Below are 7,613 nucleotides of genomic sequence, written 5' to 3' on the forward strand. Positions count from 1 at the left end.
GCCATCTTGCGCAGCGCGATGGAGTTGATGTGGCCAAACCGCGTGTGCCACGTCCAGGCGGCGTCGTCGGCGCGCGCGGCCAGGCAAACTGGGCGTGCTATGGTGATGTCGAGCACGTACAGTCTGCCCAGACTCCATGGGATCTTCGCAAGTAGGCGGCGCTCCTCGTCATGTATGCGCATCACACCTTCCTCCACGAGCACTTGGAAGCCACCTTCGTCGAGCTGGCCGACGGAGATGATGTTGGTGGTGAGGCGCGGTAGGTAGTAGACGTTGGAAAGTGACCGGTGCTCCCCGTTCTTGTAGGTGAAGAGCACGGTGCTGCTCCCTTCGATATGCGTGATGGAGCCATCACCAAACCTGACGGAGCCGATGACGCCGGTGTCGAGATCAGCGAAGGCAGCCTTGGACCCGGACATATGATTGGAGCCGCCAGTGTCCAAGATCCATCACCTCGGATCCAGATCTACGTCGGAGTCGAGGGCGGCGAACACCTTATGCTCGATGAGGTGGAGGGCAGGGAGCGCCGCCGGTGTAGAAGTTGAGTGCGGTGTCAACGGCGGAACTGGTGACGGTGCATCAGAGGGGAACGAGGCGATGGCCATCATGAGTGTGGCCTCCTCTTCTTGGGCCACATCGGCCTGCTCCTCCCTCTTTTTCTTGCGATAGTCATAGGCCCAATGGCCTTTCTTCCCGCAGTGCTTGCAGGGCTCGTCTAGAATGGGCCAGCTCGAGTTGGAGCCGGACCTCCCTTCGCCATTGCCGTGTCCCCGGCCTCTGCCATGGCGCTGTCCGCGATCGCCGAAGCTGGAGCCACCGCGGTCGGACTCTTGGCCCTTCTGCTTGTACCGCTCGGCCCACTGCTCTTCGGTGAGTAGCAGTTTGCTGGCAACGGTTTGCGGCGGAGGCGGCTCGACATCATCGGTCGCCTTCAATCTCCCTGTGACCTCCTCAATTGAAAGCTGAGAAATGTCGAGAAGGGCCTCAATGGAGATTACCAACTGCTTGTAGCGTGGGTGGACGACGCGCAGGTACTTGGCCACCACCTTCTCGTCGAGTTCCGGGTCACCCGGCGTCGCCAGGCGCTGCACGATGCCCGTCATGCGCAGAGCGAAATCCTCGATGAGTTCTCCGTCGCGGAGGGCGATGGACTCATACTCTGCCCGGAGGTTTTGTGCAGTCGCCTTTTGCACCCGATCATCGCCGATGTAGAAGGTCTTGATGGCCTCCTAGGCCTCCTTCACAGACGCCTTGGCCACCAAGATGGGGACCATCTCCGTCAGAACGCCACTGCAGATCGTGTCGAGCGCGCTGCGATCGTCGTTGTAGTCCACGTCGTCATACTCGACGGCGTCCCATAGGTGGCGCGCCTGCATTTTCAGCTGCATGCAAAGCGACCACTCATGGTAGTTCGTCTTCGTTAACTACGCCCAGTTGTCGGAGCTGCCTTCCCAGATGATTCGCTCGACGATGACTTCCCACAGGCGACGTGCGTCGCGGGTGCGCAAACGGCGTGCGTCGCGCGTGCATGAACGGTGAGTAGGGGAACGGGTCGGCGAAGGCGTGCGCTGCGGCGTCTTGATGCCTGAGCCGCTGGAACCATCGTTCTTCTTGGAGTCGTCCTTCTTCCCGGCTGGTGAACGGCCACGAGGTCTCGTCGGAGACACCATGGCGACGGCAGGATTCCTCACAACCTAGCTCCGATGCCACTTGTTAGAAACAGAACGGCGGTGAACACCAGTGAGATGAACACGAGCGGCGGCGAGAGAGAATGAGCGAGCAAGAACACAATGATTTTGGTGCTGCCTGAAAGCGCAGCTTTTCTGTGCTTCTATTCTCCTTTTTATTTGGAAACTTAAACAACTATGAGCCACATACATGATCAGCACGTTGCGTGAGTTTTGGCACGTCCATCCCCATGCCTCCGCAAAGTCATCCATGTCGTGAACTCAGGTACGTGGGCAGCTAGTATGCGCCACAACCTCCTACGCGTGCGGCCGCCACAGATCGGGGCTCACGCACATGCAACTGCTAGAAACAGAAAGATGCCATGCAATCCTACCTAACCGGTGCACACAAGATTACTAACAGCACCCACCGACCTCCGCCAAGACCAAACCACCACCAGCAAAGACGGCATCAGAGGAGCTCGGGAAGAAACTTCTAGGCCGTTCGGAGGTGCCACCGTCATCGAAAACAAACTGAAAGACCAAAAACTTCATCTCACCGTCGTTGCAGGACACATCAGCACCGACAGCAGATGAACTAAATTCCCCAAACAGAAATGCTAGCCTGGGAACCCTTATTTTCTCACTAAATCTACGCACTAGACGTAGATATGGGTAGTTTTAGGGTTTTGAGACTAGGGTGACATCACATTTAATTTATACCCAAAAATAGGCAGGATAACCAGCGGTACCGCTACAGTGCTCGTACTGAAGCCAGGAACATGCACGTGTAAATGAGAGTACTGCAGCAGCGACGTTAGTTTGCAAGCATTTAAAACGTTCGGCCAGTACGCAGCAGTACTAAGCAGGAACGAAGCCAAAAAAAATTTAGGTGAAGCTGAACAAAAGAATAGAGATTTTTTTATCTTTTCTTAACCTTAGCCTCTCCTATCTAATACATGTATGCATAAAATTTCAAAAGAGGACTTAGAAAAACTCTTCGTGCTCAGGATGGGTAGGGGGGCTGAAGCCCCCCTAGCCCCACCGCTGGCTACGTCCCTACTAAGGGAATGTTATTAAGCATGGTACTCCTTTGGTCTCAAAATAGGGCCATGTTTAGTTTCATCAAAATCCAAACTTTGGCACTATGTAAAAAGAAGATTCCCTGTCACATTAAACTTGCGGTACATGCATGGAGTATTAAATGTTGATGAAATTAAAAACTAATTGCACAGTTTAGTTGTGCTTTGCGAGATGAACGTTTTGAGCCTAATTAGTCAACGATTGGATAATTATTACCAAATACAAACGAAATGCTACAGTGCGCTACATCGCTACAGGGAATCGGGCGGCGCCGATTCCGCAGGCAACTAAACGCGGCCTAGAAGTCGTTCTCGTTTCTCGAGAACCATTTATGAGTAAAAGAGTATTAATATTTATAATATATAATTAATATCATTAAATAGATCGTTCAATATATTTTCATAATAAACTTATTTAGAGATATAAATGTTACACGTATTTTCTACAAAGCTAGTCAAAGATGAGAAAGTTTGACCTGCACATATCCCATAACAATCTCTATTTTAGGACGGAGGGAGTACATGCATATGGGCAAATTATGGGAGACACGAGCTACTCCGTATCCACACCACATGCATGTCAGAGTCAGCCTCTAAGAAGCTGGCGTCGCAGGTACGGATTGGAAACTCATCTCTGGAAGCTTATCAGCCAGAATCAGCACTACTTTTCAGCTATGGAACAATGTTTTTCTTTCTCAACGAATCAGCATCATCAGCAGCTGCAGAAACCATCAGCTGAACATGACGCGAACAGTACGTGGCTATAGCCCCTGTTTAGATTCCACGGGGATTGCACAATCCAGCTTTTTGCAATCTCTGATGTCAAATGCTCCAATCTGGCCCCGTTCGCTGGTCTAAAACTTAGCTGAAACTGGCTGCAAAACACTGTTCTAGCTGAATTGTTGTGAGAGAAAAATATTATTCCGGCTAAAAAAAGAAGCTGAACAAGCCGAATATGGGGTAACCCGAACAGGGACTGCTTTTACGATCCAACCGTCTCAGCTTTTACAATCCTACGAGCCGAGAGGTGGGTCTGTTCGACTGGTATTAAAGCCGGCTGAAGCTGATTTGTTATGAGAGAAAAATACTGTAGATTTTGGCTGATAAGCCGACTGATAAGTTCAAACGAATATAGCTTCCAGCAGCTTGTAGACAGACAAAAGACAAAAATGCCCTTGCCATTTTTAGGATATTAGTTATTGTGCCATCACCACCACCGTGGGGCCATACTGTCATATCTGTCTCCCTGATTCCGTCCGGTACTGTCGATGGACGGTCAGGGTGCTGAGCCAGACACACCGGTCACAGCAGCTTCTGCAATCCACGATCCAAACAATCACTTATTGCAGCTTCTAAAATCTAGCTTTTACAATCTACAAGGATCCAAATACGACGGTATAGTTTGGAAACTCAAATCTTCTTGGATCCCAGACTTTTCTAAGGATGAGCAATCCATGTGGTTATCATTTGAATAAGCCATTTAGTTTTCAAAGGGGCTTTTCATCCCTTGGTAAACTAAGGGTGTGTTTGGTTTATCCCTTAGTAAACAACGTTATAAAGTTACGCACATAACTTATACATATAACTTATTACGTGATAAAATTATACATAAAATTTGGTATAAGTCCTATATTTATCTGTTTAAGTCCTATATACAGATAAATATAGGACTTATACATATAACTTTTATGTGTATAAGTCCTATATTTTTAAAGCACGTAATAAGTTATACATAAAATTTTGTCACGTAATAAGTTATATGTATAATTTTGTCACGTTATAAGTTATGTGCGTAACTTTGTCACGTTGAAGGTCACGTTGAAGTCATGTGTATAAGTTAGATAGGCATGTGCATAAGTTAGATGTATAAATTATACGTAAAAGTTATGCGTCTAACTTTGTAACTTTTCTTTTTTTCTAAAAATAAAAAACTTTCCAAAAAAGAAAGTTATGGAATTTTTTTTTGCCAAAAATAAAAAGTCGTGGGATGTCTGAAATCGTTCGCTTGATTCTGTTTTTGTGAACGTTCGCCAACTAGTGGCGTCGCGGTCCGACGCATGTGGTGGGAGTGGGATCGTTCGCTCAATCCTCGAACGGGCGATCGACCGCTCAAATGGAATTGGGAAATACATACCATGTATTTTTTTTCTTGTAGTGACATACATCACATCTGCAATTTGATATGGAGGCTAGCAATTTTTTTTAGAATTTCCTCTGATTTATGTGGACAGCTGGAACAACTTGTTTAATTAATAAGATTCTCGTCCCATAGCTGCAAACATCATATTTGATGAGTAATTGATTGGTCCATCCGAACCTGCATCTATTTCTCGTCGTACTTTTTTCGAATCCTAGAGTCTATTCGCTTAAACTTATCAGCCGGCTTATCAATTAAAATCTACAATATTTTTCTCTCACAACAAAACAGCTTCAGCCGGCTTATTTTTTTCACGATCAGGTTTGTACCCACTTTTTTCGAATCCAATTATCACGCTCTCCATATGCAAACTTTTTTTTCCCGCTATACACTATTAATTCTACGAAACCAGGTCCTTTCCTTTAGCAGCTCTAGGACATGTCCTATACAATCCAGTCCTTTCCTTTAGCAACTCTAGGGCATGTCCTATACCCCTCCATGAGGGTGTCATATACGCACGCAAGAAAAACAGCATCGGGCTAGATCACCATCATCATTTGGATAATATTAGTAATTTGATTTAAGTTTGTATCAATGGTGATGCGCATTGCCGGTCTCACTGGTCGCCACGGTTTGATATCAATTCTAAGTACCTCCCTGGCTCTTGGCTCCATATATATATAGAGAGAGAGTTTGTCTACTGCACAACTATGTGTTTTATACAATTTCAACAAATGAATTTTTTTCCACTCTAAGATTAAGATCCAACAGCCTTTATTCTTCTTCTACCCCTAGCCTTCTTCTATCTTAAGACAATCACAAGATCACAGATCTACATATCACAAATCACATATCACAGAAAATAATTTTTTTTCTATGGAAGAACAAAATACAGGGGCCGGTTCCCTGCCCGTTCGTGAATAAGAAATACACTGCATCGCAAATACACGTGTGCTGCCCGTTCGCGTCGCATCATGGGTCCCCTGGCCAGTGCTGGTGCACTGCTGCGCGATAAGAAAGCGCACTGTCTGGACGCAGATCTAACGACGCAGACAAATCGAGGCAATAATCCGGTGGACTAAAATCTATTTGTTTTTTTTATGATAAAACACACATGTGTTGTATAACATTTCTGTATATATATACGTCCATGTGCAGTCGGGTCGAGCAGAACGATAGCAAATACTCTGCAGTGGACAGATAGGGAGTGATCACCATGCCAGGGCTCATGACGATCATGTCACTGGCACTATCGCCGCCCATGTCGGTGAAGCAATGCTTCTGCAGCAGCACAAGCAGCAAGAAGATGACGGGTAGTACGATGTTGCTGGTGAAGAAGCGGTCTTCTTCGCAAGCACATCTCCTCAGCCGCAGCTGGGATCCGGCAGCGACGGCGGCGGCCACCGCAGCCGCAACTGCCTTTCATGTTGATGAGCAGGAAGAGATGATGATGCGGCGCCTGGCGGAGGACGGGTGGGTGGACGAGCATATGCTGCCGCTGCTCACCCCCGTGGAGGAGGCCTGGCAGCCGGCCGACCTGCTGCCCTCCTTCGCCGTCTCTGCCGACGAGCAGCGGAGCCAGGTGGCGGAGCTCCAGGCCCGCGCTGCCGGCGTGCCCGACGACCTCCTCGTCTGCCTCGTGGGCAACATGGTCACGGAGGAGGGCCTGCCGGCCTACATGTGCATGGGCAACCGCGTGGCGGGCGGCAGCGACGCCACCGGCTGCGACGACCACGGCTGGGCGCGCTGGCTGCGCGGCTGGACCGCCGAGGAGAACCGCCACGGCGACCTGCTCAACCGCTACCTCTACCTGTGCGGCCGCGTGGACATGCGGCGGGTGGAGACGACGGTGCACCCCTCCTCGGCCGCGGCATGCGCGCCATGCTGCGGCCCTCCAGCGCGTACCACAGCCTCATCTACGGCTCCTTCCAGGAGCGCGCCACCTTTGTCTCCCACGCCCGCACCGCCAGGCAGTCCGGCCTCCACGGCGATGCCTGCCTCGCCAAGCTCTGCGGCGTCATCGCGGCCGACGAGAGGCGCCACGAGGCCGCCTACACAAGGGCCTCCGCCAGGGCTTTCGAGGATGACCCGGACGGCATGGTGCGGGCTGTCACCGCCGTGATGCGCGCCAAGGTCACCATGCCCGGCGAGCTCATGGACGACGGCCGCGAAGAGCGCCTCTTCGATCACTTATCGGCGGTTGCGCAGCGCTCGGGGGTGTACACGGCGGCGGACTACGCCGACATGGTGGAGCACTTCGTGCGCAGGTGGAAGGTGGCGGAGCTCGGCGCTGGTCTGTCCGGCGAGGGGCGCCGCGCGCAGGAGTACGTGTGCGGGCTGCCGCGTAAGATACGCAGGATGGAGGAGCTGGCTCACGACCGTGCGGCCCAAATGGGGGCCCAGTCCGTATGCTTCAGTTGGGTGTTCGATAGGCCAGTCTGCATCCACTGATCAAGCTAGCCTCTTCCAAAGTGAGGTTGGAGGCCCATTCGTCCCTCGTCAAATGAAAAAGGCCCAACTACTTCTACTTATTTTATTTTCCCTAAATAAAAAACTTCTTCGCTGCTTCTAAGCATTAGAGTAGAGTAACAATCAACCACAATAAATATATCCTAGTAAAAGTACTCCTGCTGCATTTGTATTCTGTTTACCACTGCTACATATCTGAAATGTTGTTTCTCATATAAATATATATGTGCATTGTTTATAATCCTAAATATTTCCTTT

The 7,613-nt window shown here is 49.7% G+C and overlaps 1 pseudogene; it reads left to right on the top strand.

The window, feature by feature from the left end:
• Positions 1-6,102: 6,102 nt before the first annotated feature.
• LOC136529953 (acyl-[acyl-carrier-protein] desaturase 4, chloroplastic-like) lies at positions 6,103-7,337 on the top strand (annotated as a pseudogene).
• Positions 7,338-7,613: the final 276 nt, after the last annotated feature.

Source organism: Miscanthus floridulus, chromosome 19, assembly GCF_019320115.1.
Source record: "Miscanthus floridulus cultivar M001 chromosome 19, ASM1932011v1, whole genome shotgun sequence".
Taxonomy (NCBI): domain Eukaryota; kingdom Viridiplantae; phylum Streptophyta; class Magnoliopsida; order Poales; family Poaceae; genus Miscanthus; species Miscanthus floridulus.